This window comes from Sturnira hondurensis, unplaced genomic scaffold (assembly GCF_014824575.4).
Source record: "Sturnira hondurensis isolate 20B ecotype Veracruz unplaced genomic scaffold, ASM1482457v3 Scaffold0024431, whole genome shotgun sequence".
NCBI classification, from domain to species: Eukaryota; Metazoa; Chordata; class Mammalia; order Chiroptera; family Phyllostomidae; genus Sturnira; species Sturnira hondurensis.
The window spans coordinates 27,411-44,183 of record NW_028097062.1 but is presented as its reverse complement, the minus strand read 5'-3'; positions in this window follow the sequence as shown (position 1 = coordinate 44,183).

Sequence of the window (16,773 nt, the reverse complement as noted above, 5' to 3'; positions counted from 1 at the left end):
TACTGATACATCAAATGAGTGTTTAATCTCCAAAATATATAAAGAACTTATACAACTCAACACCAGGAAGACAAGAAATTCAATTAAAAATGAGCAAAAGCCCTGAACAGACATTTCTCCAAGGACATACAGAGGGCCCAGAGACATATAAAAGGATGCTTAGCATCACTAGCCATCAGAGTGATGCAAGTTAAAACCACAATGAGATATCACCTCACCCCTGCCAAAATGACTAGCTTTAACAAATCAACAAACAAAAGCTGGTGAGGGTGTGGAGAAAAGGGAACCTTAGTGCATTGTTGTTGGGAATATAGACTGGTGTGGCCACTATGAAAAACAGTATGGAGTTTCCTCACAAAATCAAACATGGAACTGTCTTTAGACCCACAGATTCCACTGCTGTGAATATATCCAAAGAATCCAGAAACACCAATTCAAAAGAATATATGCACCCCTACATTCATAGCAGTGTTATTTATAATAGCTAAAATTTGGAAATAGCCGAAGTGCCCATCAGTAGATGAGTGGATAAAAACAATGTGGTACATTTAGACAATGCAATACTACACAGCATTGAAAAAGGATTTCTTACCTTTTGAGACAGTATGGATGGAACTGGAGACTATTATGCTGACTGAAATAAGCCAGTCAGTGAAGGACAAATACCATATGATCTCACTTATAACTGGAATCTAAGGAACAAAATAAGTTAACAAGCAAAATAAAATCAGAGGTATGTATACATGGAAGAGACTGATAACTCTAAGAGAAAAGAAGAGAGGTTGGGACTAGTTGAAAAAAGGTGAAGGGGCCAGACAAAGAACATATGTGCATCATTCATAGACATGGACAATGGTGTAGGGATTGACTGTGGAAAGTAGGTGCTGGGGGAGGGGGAAGGAGGGAAAGTGAGACAATTATAATAGTGTAAACAATAAAAATAAAAGGAATAATAACTAAAAATTTCCCTAACCTGATAAAGTAAATAGACATACAGCCCAAGAACCCAAAGGGACTCACACTAAGACACATCATAATTAAAATGCCAAAGATTAAAGACAAAGAAAGAATCTCAAAAGCAGCAAGAGAAGAGCAGTTAGTTACTTACAAGGAAGCTAAGACTGTCAGCAGATTTCACAACAGGAACTATTCACACCAGAGGGACTGGCACAAGATATTCAAACTGATGAAAAGCAAGAGCTTACAACCAAACTTACTCTATCATTTATAATCCAAGGACAGATAAAGATATTCTTACACAAGAAAAAGCTAAAGAAATTTGTTATCACTAAACCAGCATTACAAGAAATGTTAAAGAGACTTCTTTAAGAAGAAGAAAAAAGATAAAATATTTGAATAATTGAATGGCAATAATTATATACCAATCGATAATTACTTTAAAAGTAAATATATTAAATGCTCCAATTAAATGGCATAGAATTGCTGAACAGATAACAAATAAGACCCTTACATATGCTGCCTAGAAGAGATGCACTTCAGATTGAAAGACATATACAGACTAAAAATAAAGACATGGAAAAAAACATTGCATGCAAATTGAAATGAAAAAAGACATGACATAGCAATACTTATATCAGACAAACTGTAAAACAAAAGCTATAACAAGAGACAAAAATAAAAGAACCCAGGAATTCCATCAAAACACTAATAAACTAGTGTTTTGGGTATTTATCTGATGGAATCCAAAACACTAATTTGAAAAGTCATCTGCCTCTATATGTTCCTTGCAGCATTATTTACAATAGGCAAGATAAGGAATCAAGCTAGGTGTCCATCGACGGATGGACAAGGAAGCTGGGGCACATATATGCAATGGAATGTGGCTTGGTTATAAAAAATAATGAAATTTTGCCACTTTCAACAAAATGAATGGACCTAGGGGGTATTGTGTCGAGTGAGATAAATCAGAACAAGAAAGACAAATACCATATGTGTTTCAGTTATATGCGGTAATGAACAAACAAACTCATAAATATAGGGAATATTGTGATGGGTGCCAGAAAGGAGGGAGTTGGGAGACTGGATAAAAAGGGGAAGGGATTAAGATATGAATGTTTCCAGTTATAAAAAGTCATGTGGATGTAATGTACAGCATGGGAAATATAATCAATAACATTGTAGAAATATGTATGATGTCAGATAGGTACTAGACTTACCATGGTGATCACTTCATAAATTATATAAACATCTAATTACTATGCTGTATGCCTGAAACTAATATAATATTGTATGTCAACTGTAAGTGAAAAATAAAAACATTTTTAAAAACAGGAAAAAGAAATTCAGCACTTAAAAAGCAAATATTGTACAGGTAATTCAAGAGAAGAATAGTTGCAGAAAAAGGAGAGTTCTGGATTAAAGGATGTTTCACTCAAAGGTCACCTTTGTTTTTGTTTTCTTTTAAAGATTTTATTTATTCACTTTTAGAGAGAGGGGAAGGGAGGGAGAAGAGAGGGAGAGAAACATCAGTGTGTGGTTGCCTCTCATGTGCCCCACACTGGGGACCTGGCCTGCAACCCAGGCATGTGCCCTGACTGGGAATCAAATCAGTGACCCTTAGGTTCTCAGACTGGAACTCAATCCACTGAACCACACCAGCCAGGGCCCACCTTTGTTTTTAGTAAAATTGTTAAGAAGTTCTCTATTTTATGTATGAGAACCTATTTTGTGGATGAAAATCTGTATCTTCCCTTTGATGTGCTGTTTAAACAATTGTTAGCTCCATTTTGAAATGGTCACTATTGAATCTAATGTCCTGAAACTTGTTATCTATTGTTTTACATGTTTCCCACCAATCCACAGAATCCCTGAGAAGGTCAGATGGACACATATTTTCATGAGAAGCACACCACTTAAAAGACCATGAAACCAGGTGACTGGAGAGGCCCTGACACGATTTCCCCAGTGCCCCCCACCCAACCTCACAGTTGGCCCTGTCTCACTTCTCCTCCATCTTCCTTCCCTATGATGCTGCATCTGAGCCTGCTAATGACCTCTGTGTGCTCTTGAGTCTGCTGTGCTCCTGAGACAGTCCTATGGGGAAAGACACACAGCAGTAGCTTCTTCAGTAGAACCCACATGCCCATGTGGTATCTGGGCTGCATCCCTTTTGGAAGCTGTAGATGACAAGACATTGCTTTGCTTTCTTCAGCTTCTAGCAGCTGCACACACACTTGGTTTGTGTCCCTTCTTCCATTGTCACAGCTGGCAGAGTGGCATCTTGTTTGTCGCTGGCCCTCCTTTCTCCCTCTGTGACTTAGGAGGACCTTTGTGATTTCACTTGCATAATCCAGGTTTTCTTCCCACATTAGAATATCTAAGAATTAGATCTGCAAAATCCTTTTGCCACCCAAGGTCATAGTTCACTACATGGACACACCTGGAGACATGATTCTGCTTGCATGTGAGATCCCCGGTAGAGGAGTCCACATTCCCACGAACTGCCAGGAGACCTTGTGCAAGTAAGGAGGCCTGAGGGTTGTTTTAGGCTTAAGAGGTGGAAAGATTTGTAAGGCGTGTGTGTGGTCCCTTTGGCAATGTAATTCCATTTAAAGTGTAGTAGGTTTCCCAACTGTGTGCTTCTATTCATCTCCGTGAGCCATTATCCATGATCCAACTCCCTTTCTGGAAATGTCAATAGACATCACGTCTCCATTACCATTCTGGTTCTTTGACCTATCTGCCTTTCTGTCTGACCCACATAATCCAGCAGAAAACCCCTGTCCCAAAAGCCTTGTGTTAATTACATAATGTTAATCACAGACTTTTTTCCAAATAAAAAAAAAAGAAAAACATTTACAAGCTCCAGGGATTGGACGTGGTGTTTGGGGGACCATTTTCTAGTCTATCACAATTTATATCTGGCTTCCAAGGATTTACATCCATTTCTCCCACAAAATGCATTACCCCCATTCCGACATCCCCCAACATCTCAACCCATTACATCATCAACTCAGACCAAGATCACATCTTCTCGTCTTCAGCCCCAGAGTCTCAAAGTCACCTGAAACACATTGAATCCAGTATGGGTGGGACTCCAGGTGTGAGCCATTAGACAAGAGGGTCCCCCTAGATAATTGGTCACTCTCCCTGTTTTTTGCTGAGATGGTTGTGTGTCTGTGAGTCGCATGCCTAATGTCTCCACCTCTATAAAAGGTTGGCCTCCAGAGCATGCAGTCCTCACAGGGCAACTCCTAATGTTAGCATCTTCTTCAATCTGCATTGGTTTACAATTTCCAATATCAATGAATGATGGTTACTTTTCACTTTACAGATCCTTTCTCCGCTTACCACTTTCCTCTCACATTTCACCACAGGCATCAGGAAGAAACCCGGATGCAGCTGCATGGCTTTGCTGGAGGTCTCATCCACTTACAACTTCTGCTTCCACGCAACTGCAGACTCAGTTCAGCCAGGACCTCCCGCCACGATGCAGCAGAGGCCTCCTTGCCTTCAGTCTCCAACAACATTTTCCCTATTTCCTTCTGCTGCCTGGATAACAGCACTGCGAATGTTCGTCTTTCCACTGACATTCTTTTTATGGTGATGTACGTACTTTGAAAGACAGAACAGTCTTTCTGGACTCTGCTCTCCATGTCCTCCCTCACTGGCAAAATCTGTAAAACTCACATTCCCACCAATAATCTATTCAGGGTGCCTGGGTTTTGCAGCTGGTTCTATCATTTCTCTATCTTTTCTACCATTGCTATCATCTGCCCATGACCCATTCTGAAGCCTCCGCTGCGCATCTTAGGTAGGTATTCGATGCAGCAGCGTCTCTCTCCCCAGAACCAAAACAGTTTCGTTTCCCAGGGCTGCTAACAAATCACCCCAGACTTGCTGGCTTCAAAGCACAGAAGTTTTACCTCTCTTGTCCTGGAGAGTAGAAGTCTGTGATGATTGTCACCGAGCCAACACTGAGGAGTTGGCAAGGCCACACTTCCCCTGGAGGGTCCCAGCTCTGGCGTGTGCCAGTTCTTGACTGTGTCCCTTCACTCAACTGCAGCCTGTCTTCTCCTGACCTTTTCTCCTTCTGTCTGTGTATCTACCTGCCTGCCTCCTGGGAACACACTCCTGACACATTCAGAGCCAGTCCAGCCCATGCAAGAGCACCCCCTTCTCAAGGTCTAGCTGAGTCACATCTAGACAGACCTTCCCCAAGTAAGGTAGCATTTGCAGATTCCGGGCAAAGGGACAGGAAATCTGTGGGGGTGCCGCTTTTCAAACCGCTGCACACATGCCCTGTGTTGAACGTGATTTCAGAGAAACTTGAACACAGAGCCTGGCGGAGCCAGTGGGCATGTGGGGCACGGGCATGCTTGTCCATCAGACACGTCCCCTGCGCGCTCTTGCTCTCTGAGACTGCAGAAGACACGCAGACTGTCTTCTTTCTCTATTTTGCTTTCACATCATACAAATAAAAAGTAGATGGCAAAGAATTTTACAAAGAACCAAGTTATAATGAATATGTAACTTAGTTTTACTTGAACATTTGTTCAAAAGCTCTGGGATGGGACTGCAGGCAAACAGGTAAGATGCTTGCCGTCAGGACTGAACCACTGAACCACGGGCTGAGCTCTCCGGGTGGGCTTGGGCACCCGGACTCCAGACTGCGACGCACTCTTCTCTGGCAGCATCACCAGCAGTTGACAGGACAGTATCTTTTCTACTTGAAATGAATGAGAAAATGTTTATGTTCTTGTCATTAGAATTTATAGGAAAATCTGCTCAGGCTACAGATCACCTCACCTGTCCACATCAATTACGACAAAGCACACAGTGTTTCATGTAGTCTCCAGGACAAACACAATGTTTCAAGATTTATTTACTTTTATGTATTGCTCTTCTTGCACTTTTTAACACTTTAATCTGCTTTTAGAGGGTCAGGCAGGGGAGTACTTTTTATTAAGGTAATAATTTAAATGACGATATACTAGATGGATGTCGTATCAGAGATTGAAAACATTTCCTGGAAAATAATATAATTGTAGAAGAAACTGGTTGCATAGGTGTTTTAAAAACTAATTTTATCAACTTTCTAAATCAGAGATTTGCTTTGTGTATTTGGCATTTCATACATTTTTTCACAATAGTTCTTTAATATTTTAAATGCTGTTCATAGATTTTAACATGAGCTTACAAGATAACTAAAGTAATAATATTTAAGCTGGGTCTAAATGTTTGAAATTGTCCTCTGGCTGGTGTGGCTCAATGGATTGAGTGCCAGGCTGTGAAGCAAAGGGTCATTGGTTCGATTCCCAGTCAGGGAACATGCCTGGGTTGCAAGCCAGGTCCCCAGTAGAGGACATTCCAGAGGCAACCACATGCTGATGTTTCTCTTGCTCTCTTTGTCCCTCCCTTCCTCTTTTTCTAAAAATAAATAAATAAATAATAATAAAAAAATAAAAGTTTGACATTATGCTTATTGTTTCTTGCCTATTTATTATGTTTAGTGTTTGCCATCTAAATGGGTGTTTGTTAGTTTTTCTCTAGTTATTTCCATTGCCCTTGCATTCTTTCACCGAATTCACAAATACTTTTTATCACATGTAAGATAACACAAGCTTCTTAGAAAGTGGAGGCAATTCGAGTAACTGGTGGCAGCTGGAAAAGGGCACAGTGACAGATGTCTAGAAGTGATCATCTCGAGTCTAAAGCGCATCTGGAATGTCCGATCCAGGCACAGTCCAGACAGCAGCGTGTTTCCAGACTCAGGGGCCTGTGGACTGTTAGCCGGTGACCGTTCTCCACACCCCACACCTCGGCTGTGGCCCCGACTACAGCTCTTCCTGCTGGGCCAGGAGGATGCGTGCCGATGAATGTTCGTAAATGCAGTGCAAAGTTCAATGAGCTAAGAAGGGGCTCTCCTCATGGATCTGCAGCATTTCTCAAAGGAAACCGTGGGAGAAAGGAACGCCATTCGGTCTGGAACTACATGTCTGCCCAAAATAGGTCTCTCACCGCCCTGGGGCACTTCATGAGCAGGGAACCATCTGGACTAAGACTTTGCTGCATCAAACGTATTGCAGAAACTCTTCATTGAGTCTTATTTACAAATTTCTATGAATACCCTATTTTTTGGACTAGAAGATGCAAACTCCCCCCCAGATTTGGGAGGGAAAGGAAGTGCATCTTACAGTCTGAATGTAGCTGACCTGGCTCACAGCGAAGGGGGCTGGGGGGCGGCAATGGGGCACGGTCACATGTTATTAAATATTTTACCACACTTGTTGCTTCAAAATGTTTTTCCTATTTTCCTCCTCTAAAATCTAGGTGGGTCTTATGGTCCTAAAAATACAGTAAGCATTTTTCACAAAAACATAGTTTTAATTTTTATAAATCATATTTTTTATTCTAAAATCTCATGACTCTACTAGTTAGATACACAGTCATGTCCAGTATATGATGATTTTCATCTACATGTCTCATAATTTAATATTTTCAAGTTATATACAGTTGTGTGCAAATTATTTAGTTTTGACCTTGGCTATATTAAACCTTATTTAATAGATTTCAAATCTCAGAAAACAAATCATGAAACTTATTTGTTTAATTAATATCTTCCAGAAGATTCTTAAGTACTGAAATTTTTTTAAAAAGTAAAACCACAGAGGGAAAATAAATACTAGGGATCAACTTCTAGTCAAAAATATTTTCATTGCATTACATGAAAATAGAATTAGTTCTGAAAAATAGCAGACAAGCAAAATAAAGTTAGAAATCTAAAGGCAAAAATGACTTCAAGAAAAACACAAGTTTTCTCTCATGATTTTTAAGATGATTAGAGGGAAAACAGCTGTTAAGAAACAGAAAATGATAATTATAATGTTTAGTTAAGAGAAATGATTCTCAACAAAAAAATGGGGGTAAGATGATGACAGTGTAGTTGAATCGCATGCTGTTGGCCTTGAACAGAAACCATCCCATCTCACTTGGAGCAATCACAGAGGAGAACAGAAGCAGCTCTCTTCGGGGCGCACAAACATGCAGATCGGTAAAAGAAGACCGCCTGATCTGGCTGCCTGTGCAAAGGTGGAGGCAGAGATGTGACAAGACTCTCTGCTCTGCTGTCTATCTGCAATTCTTCTAGGCTTGGAATGCATAAGCCAGAACATCGGGAGATTTCAGTAAGTGCCATGAGAATGAGTCCATGAAACACATGCCTTGGGCCAATCATTCATTACCCGTCTGGCCATGAAGTTCATGACTGAAGAAAGCATTTCACTGAGGATATTAGACACAAGGCAAGCACAAACCTCCTTAAACTTCAAGATAATAGCTTGAAGTTTATTCAGGCTGGTGAAGGTAGAAGGTCAAGGAGGTCAAATCCTCCACCATGTAAACCCCATTAATGTTCAGGAAGAAGAAAGTGCCCCTACACACAGAGCCTTGATTCATGATTGGGCCCTAATTCTAGGAATAGGAAAAGGGGTGCCCTCTCAGCCCTCCTTCCACAATTTTGAAGATTAGAGAGTTTTTCATAAAAATACACTAATAAAAGAAGTTAAGGATATCAAACATTTCTATGTTCTCATTCTTCTACCTAACTCTTCTACCAGAGTTAGGCAGAAAAAATCTGGTAAAAAAAATCTGGTAAAACTCTCCCAGATTTTTTTAAAAAGCAAAATACACGGCCACACCAGGCTGCATCAGTTGCCAAACCTGGGCCGCACGTTAGCGCCGCGCTGCAGCCGTCCTGTGGTCGCTCCTAGCGGCTGCTGAGCACAGTCCCTGCGCTAATCACGCAGCGTCTTCGGGCAGATCGGCATCCTGATGTGGTGAGGAGGTTGGACCGCTGCCCCCCAGCATCCACACACCAGAATCTCCTAATTCAAACGCATCTACTCTCCTCCCTGATCGGACATCCCAGAAATCAGAGACACATCCAATAAAAAGGTTCTTTTACGTCTAAATGAAATCATCCTGTACTGCATTTAATTTGACTAATTGAATTCTCCCTTGTGTGTCCCTCTGGGGCATAAAGGACTGGGAACGCAGGGCCTGTGGCCCCGAGGAGTTCGTCCTGTGGGGAAAGCATGGCTGTGAGAGCAGCTGCATTGACTCAACACCCCACGGGGCCCTGGCTCCAGCAGCCTGAGAGCCGCACAGTGTGTCTGTCCTGTCCCTGGGTCAAAGATGAGGTTGCTGATGGACGGAAAATTTAAGTGACTTTTGCAAGGTCACGCAGCTACCAAGCAGGTGAACAGTGTTTCACACCTAGGTCCTGCTGCCGTGTCATGCTCTGCACAGCTGTGTCTGGCATCTGCTCGTCACCAAATCACTGCCTTGCTGAAGTTCAAAAATCCCAGATTCTTTACCATTTCCTCTTCTTCACTGACACAGTGTCTGCAGCCTCTTGCCCATTCATTCAACAATGGCTGCATGATCAATAATATTGAGCAGTACTGAATACCCAAGAGCTGTCTATCACTGTCTAGCATCCCACACTTCCCCGCACAACAGGTAAAAGCTCCTGATTCCTGGTAAAATGTGAACCCTCCTCTGCACCTGGCACATAGTCAGGCTCCTACAGCTGATGTCTCTGAAAACTGCACGGAGAGGAGGGACCGGGGGACGAGAAACTGAGCGTGTGAAGGCATTGGAGTTGCTGCTGCGAAGTGGCATTTTATTCAGAGCACTTGACATTATCAGAGGCGCGTGGGCACCGACAGTGACAAATGGTCCACAGTGTAATTCAGGCTAGAAAGCCAGCAAGAAAACTCTGAACATTAGTCAAAACTTTGACTTAACTGGAGCACATTAATACCCTGACCAGGCGTGGCCTGACACATGCCACAGCACCAATTACCCCCCCGGCTTTGCCTAAAACTGTACTTTCTCCCCACTCTTAAGATCCATTGACATATGGGTCACAGCAATTAGGGCAAAATTAGCCCTGACGTTCTTGGAGGAGCATGTTTGTTAGCTTTCCACTTCACTCCTTAAGTCTCCGAGGAGAATCCACAAATTCGGCGGGAGGCAGTGATGATGAATTCTACAAACCTGGATTCCTTTGTCCCATCTAAACAACTGGACATTCTTTCCAAGGGAATCTTCAAAGTATATCCACATTTGTCTGCCAAGGTTGAATTCAAAAGTATTTGTTTGTTTATCTCAGCACTTAGCAGTATATCTATTACTCAGCAAGCTTTGGTAAATGAATGAACCTCTCAAACTACTAATTCTTATTGCTCTATAAAAGAAGACTATTATTTTATTTTAACTTTTCAACTTATTTACAGTGCAACTTAACATAAATTCGGAAAAGAAATATTATCTTTATGATGATCTGAAAAAGTCCTGCAGTTTTTTCTCATTCTTTCAACAAATGTGGTATTTTACTTAAAATAACTTCAGTTTGGAGTGTATTTTATGATATTCTAATGCTCTAAAAAAACCATAGAAGTCTGGCCCGCTCACGTAATGAGAAAGGTGAGCATCCCTGTGTGTCCAGGTGTCCTGTGACTGCTATAGCATGTCACACCCATCTGATGACTTAGAACAATAGAAAATTATTTCTCCCCATTCTGAAGGCTAAGTTCAAAATCAAGGTGTCAGTATGGCCTTGTTCCCTCTGAAGTCTCTGAAGAACCTTGTCTTAAGTTGATTACATATGCAAAGACCCTATTTTCAGTGAAGTCCTATTCACAGCTCTGACTAGAGATTGGACATCAGCATGAATTTAGGGTGAGGGACACCTACTCAAGCCAGGACACCAGGTAAAGAGAAGGTTTGTGCATTCACAGGGCGAGTATTACCATTGTAAGATCAGTAAAGGAGGAGCATTTGTGCATCATTTCATTTATTTACTAGTAATAAATTTCTTCACTAACACAGAAAATATATCTGAGTTGAAGAAATCAGACAGATATATCAGTCTATAGAATGGCCATGATGGTATTTAATTCTAGCTCAGCTGTATCAGAAGAATGTGTGTGGGGGGCTGATTTTTCAGTCTGTCACAGCTTTCGCTCCATTATACAAACCTCTCAATCACAATTCTGCTGCATGAATACCACCCAGCAATGACCTTTCTTTTGCAGGTGAGCACACCTATTGCTAACCATCTTCCCCTGTGATGATTTGATGGGCCCCTTCTGAATGGGCACCTAGCTGTCCCCACCCACCTCCTCTCGTGTTTCTCATGCTGCTATTTGGCCTCTTTCCTCCTTCTCCTTTCTTCCAAAGAATCAGATGCATCAGGGGAGAAGCAATTTGGGTTATAAAAAAAAACTTCTCTGCATATTGTTCTTTGTTTTCACACTCATTACTTTCCTTACACCAGTGATTTCCTGTCTGGGGTGTATTTTCCCCACATTTGTAGGTGGCTCATCCGTCATTCTGGCCTCTTCTTGAATATGCGTTCCTCACAGGGCCTGCCTGCCTGCCCCAAGGAGCGACCCTCCCCATCACCCACATCCCCTTTATTCATTTCTTCCTTCATATCACCAACCCCAGCCTGATAACAGAGCTTCTCTGTAGGTTGGTTGGTTCGTTGTCTAGAACGCAAGCTCTGTGAAGGCCATGGCTCAGTCCACACGCTCAGCGGCGTTCCTCACACCACCACCAGCAGCAGCCTTGCCCCGCAGCACGTGCTTACCGAGTGTGTGGGGAACGGGTACGTGATGATTGAAGACACATGATATCTCTGAAACTCCTTCCTACACCATCAACTGGCCTAAAAAATTAATGTGAAGAAATGTGTGACTTGCCATAGTTCTCATTCCCTGGAATGGAGCTGATTCTCACAGAATGCCCTGGATATATCAATGCAAGTGAAAAAAGCTGTTTTCCTCAAGGTAAGTTCAACAGCCCTCACAAATACAACTTGTAAAATTATTCATCAAGAATCATCACACTGCCCTGGCTGGTATGGTTCCAGGATTGAGTGCCCAGCTGTGAACAAAAGGGTCCGTAGCCAGTTAGATTCCCAGTCAGGACACATGCCTGCATTGCAGGCAGGTCCCCAATGGGGGGCGTTCAAGAAGCAACCACACATTGATGTTCCTCGCCCTGTATTTCTCCTTCCCTTCCCCCACTCTAAAAATACATACACAAAATTTTTTTAGAGTAAGAATCATCACCCTGTCCACTAACAAATTATTTTTTAATTTTAGCATATGTGCGGGTGCCTTTGCCCACAAAGTGCCCTGGTCCACCACAGATGAAAGTAAACACCACCAAGACATGATCTGCTTGGGGAGGAAAAGTGGCTGATCCCTCAAGGGGAAAGGCCAAGAGCCCCCTGCTCAAGGGACTTTTATTGGGTTCATTTGTACAAGAACACAGGTAAGGCTCAAACAATAGATAGCATTCAAAGAACCATGAGGGCTTATTCTCAGTCAGGGTCAGATAGTTAAAGAGCCATAAAACTTTGAGGAACCAACTTCTTGCTTGGACCCTTATCATTTAAATGAGAGCATTCTAAACAAAGCAAGTTTCACAAGATTTTTACATATTCCTTCTTATGCCTGATTTACCCCGATACCCGCCCCTTCCAGCACAGGGCTGCACCGCCTTCCCCATCATAGGTTTTTAGGCTTAAGTGGACTAGAGCCAGGAAGCACTTCTCCCAGATGGANCAGGGTCAGATAGTTAAAGAGCCATAAAACTTTGAGGAACCAACTTCTTGCTTGGACCCTTATCGTTTAAATGAGAGCATTCTAAACAAAGCAAGTTTCACAAGATTTTTACATATTCCTTCTTATGCCTGATTTACCCTGATACCCGCCCCTTCCAGCACAGGGCTGCACCGCCTTCCCCATCATAGGTCTTTAGGCTTAAGTGGATTAGAGCCAGGAAGCACTTCTCCCAGATGGAAATAGGGACTCAGGCTATGTCACAATAGTTGGGGACAAGGGTCCATTGCTCCCTCTTTGTCGCAGCCCCCACTGAGTCCTTCCATGATGGCTTCCCAAGTGACCGTATCTGGCTTAGGTTGCCCCTCTCTGTGTGAGGAGTCTTACCCATCATGGACTAGCTGACCAGGCTTTGGGGGCAGGGGAGTAAGCTGAGGCAGCATTTGCTACCAGAGACAAGCTTTTGTCTCCTGTGGCTCACCTTCCGGAGGTCGCTCACTCATCCTTAGCCATGGGGGGTAGTTACAACTCCTGAAACCAGGCAAAGCGGTTCCCAACAAGCACATAATTAGACTAGGAAAAATACATTTCAGTAATAGTAACCAATAATTATAATACATAATAATTATAATAGCTTTCTAATGTCATCACATGAATACACATGACCCATGTACATACTCGATGTACTTTTCCCAGCATTATTTAGCTGAACATGAGTTTTAGAGCATGTGTCTGCTATCTCTGAGTACAGAGCCAACTGAGAAAAGACACAGGAGATGCATAAATGGGGACCAAAATGTCCATCGTGGTCCCCTGGATGGGTTTAGACAGATAATCAAATGACCTTCGAAAGCCTCCCCCCAGAAAACAATGACCTGTGTCGGCATCTAGTTTGTGCTGGCTTGCTCCCCCCGAAGCCAGCCTATGGTGCTGGGACAAAGGATGGTTCTCGGATGTGGTGTCTCCCTGACAGCCCCCACCTGGCCACTTCCATCCAAAATAAACTGAAGCGAAGGAGAAAAAGTAAAGTCAGTATTTTCTGCAGTAAAAAATAACACTGCTGACTGACTAATTCTTTCATATTCTAATGACTGTTTTGCTGCCTTTTTACCAAGTAAACACAGTCTTGTCTGCTGTGCCATTTCCTGTTCGTTTCTCAGAACAAAGCTTTCCCAACACACAGTAATTCCACTTGCAGGATGTCAGTTTGTGTTTTAATTACTTCAGACCCCAAAACGGACAACCGCACTTCTAGAACGGGTATAGTTTCTCCTTTTAAATTCTCCAAGGCTGTGGTTGTTGAACTGGAACATCAAGCTTGGGACAGAATGCCAAGCACACAGGCCACATCTCACAAGTTGCGTTTAGTACTGCGACCTGATGGGGTCACGTGGAAGAGTATTTTTTATAGACTAACTTGAAAAGAGCTGCTCTCCAATTGTGTGTCATCATTACTATCACCAGTCATAGTGTAATGCTTAAGGACCTTTTTTCAAGAGGAAAAGAAAGTTGTTGGTTAAAATAAAGATAAGTCATCATACATTTTAACAGAATATTATCACAGTGAGAACTGGTCAGGGTCTTAGGACAGAAAAATAAACTATTTTATAATAAAAATGTTAATGTAAGTATTAATATATTACAAATACAAAATACACATTTTTTACATTTTTATGATAAAGATAGTTTACAGTACTACAAAGTTTTGTTATTGTTGTTAAGACTTAAAGTCCTTTAGAATACTGGGCTCCACGTTATTTTGCCGCACAACTATAATGTGAAAATTAATTAAATCCCTCCTTATATGTAAGTTCATATCCTACATCTATATAATGTTATGTATCTAACAAATTATGCAAGGGTGGAAATTAAAAAGCACGATCTAAGGTAAACATGAGCAGACTTTCAACACCCCGACTCCCCACCGGTGATAATTCTGCTCACGGCAACCCTAGCGCAGCATCGCGGGGCAGCCAGCAGAGGGCGTGGTGGGGCGGGGGTGGGGTGTCCTCCCCTGAGCATTGAAACTTCCGGAGGCCCCGCCCTCCCCCACGAGGGCTTTGCAAAGGTGCCCCGTCCTGAGATGGAATCAGATCTCTCTCTTCCCAGCCTTGGGGGGAGCAGGTCCCTCACAAACTCCTAACAGACCCAAACCTCCCACCTAGGGGGGCTGACACTGGGGTCCAGGGGCTTCTCTTTCCTGGGACTGAACACACAGGGACAGGGAGTCATCGCAACACCCCACTTAATGGCAGCGCCTTGCTCGGCTAGCTCCCTCCCGAAGGCCGAGTCCTGGGAGCCCAGGCCGTGCGTCTCCCGAAGGCCGAGTCCGCCCCTTCCGTTCTGAGCGGCTGCAGCCACTCTCCAAGGAGCCCCGGCCCACGCAGGCTCCTCGGTGGTTTGCATCCTTTAACCGGGCAGATGCCGGGGATACTTGCTCCCTCACTTAGGACATAGTGTCAGGGGCTGGAAGGCAGTCAGTCGGCCTGTCTTTTCACAAATGTTTACTGAGGACCTACTGCGTGTTAGGGGCCAGGCCACAGAATGAGATGACAACAAAGGCGCGGATGCTGCTCTTCAAAGGAACGACTTCATAGCTGGGGAAACTGAGTCCGACGGCGGCAGGAGGCTTTGATCGGGGTAAGGACGAGGTGCCGTGGGCAGAGCAAAGGCACGGGCCGGCATGAGAAGAAGGGGCTGCGTTTTGAGGGAGTTGTTGCAAATGCTAAGCCTCAAACTATTCACCTTTGGAACAGCGGGTACTGCTGGGGCAAGTGAGGTAGAGCGGCGCGTGGCCCGTGGAGGAAGGTTGCCTGGCAGGCTGGGGCACCCTGGCTCCCGCCCAGTGTGCCTTTGGGCACTAGGAAGGAGGCTGGATACTAAGGAATTTGAACTGCTTTGTATACCCTTTTTTTAAAGTCCTCATTATCTAATTTGAAAGCTTAGCTCATCTGTAGTAAACTTGTTAACTGCGCTGCAGCTTCTTGCACTAGGCCTGCAGCTCAACCACAACTGAGCGAGCCAGGTAGGAGAGGAACAGGCCACAGAGAGCGAGGCCACAGTCAGTCTCAGCCGCTAATCTTCTTTTTAAAGCGGTGTCAGGGAGAACCCCGGCTCCCCAACCCAGGGTCCCGTGATCCGCACTCAGTGACACGAGGACGAATAGAGCCTGCCAACGGCGGTGAACTCAGGCGTGGTGAAAGTGGGCGCCGCCGCAGGCCAGCCCCTTGGCTGCAGGGTTCCGCCAGTGCGAGACTTTCCCTAAATGTCAGCCTCCTAAGTCGTCTAGCTCTGCTTTCGCGGGGTCACCTAGCAATGTACCCCAAATATGACTTCTGGGGATCTTTTCCTTTCCTTTCCCCACTCATTTAACAATGCAGGTTTAAACATATGCCTTAATTGATTGTCTCTCGTGTCCTATGCCTCCTCAGTGTGGTTCCGGCCGGCTAGCGACCTGGGAGCCCCTGACGGAGGCAGGCCCACCCAGGGGCAACTCCGGCAGAGCTGTTTCCTCCTAACTCGCTATGGCCAGTGTTTTGCATTTACAAAGCAGCTGTGTTCTCAAACTGGAAAGCCCTTTGATAACTAAAGTTCTATCTATTACTGCAGGAGAAAAGAGAAGAGAGAAGAGCACAAAACATCAAACCATGACTTCCGCCTCCTGTACCCTTTTCATCTTGGGCCAGAGAACGTGTTACCAAATGGCTTTGCAAGCATCCTTCCCAGACGGGCTGAAGTGCAGTTGAGTACCAGGTAATTGCGTTTCCACACCTGCTTTCTCAGTCTGATTCAGACACCTGCACATGTTTTTTTGGAAAATGAAAATTTATTCAGAGACAGGGACATGTAAACATCCTCGTCCTTAATAAAGGACTTGAACTGGGGAATAGAGCCATTTAATTTCCTTTGAGATGCTGGATTCCTGGTTCCCCAAAGAGGTAAAGTGTCTCCACCAGGGAGCTCCAGTCCCTTCGGAGGACACTGGCGCTGTGAAAGCCCACGAGAAATTAGGCTGAAACAGCTATGTCACACAGCTTGGCGTGGGCAGTGGTCGGCCTGACCCTCAGTCTGCAGCCCAGGAGAATGTCCTGAGGTTGCTGCAAGTGCCCCAGCAATGCCTGGGCGACGCCCCCTGGGACCCCCACAGGAACACACGGCTCCTGACTCTGACTCT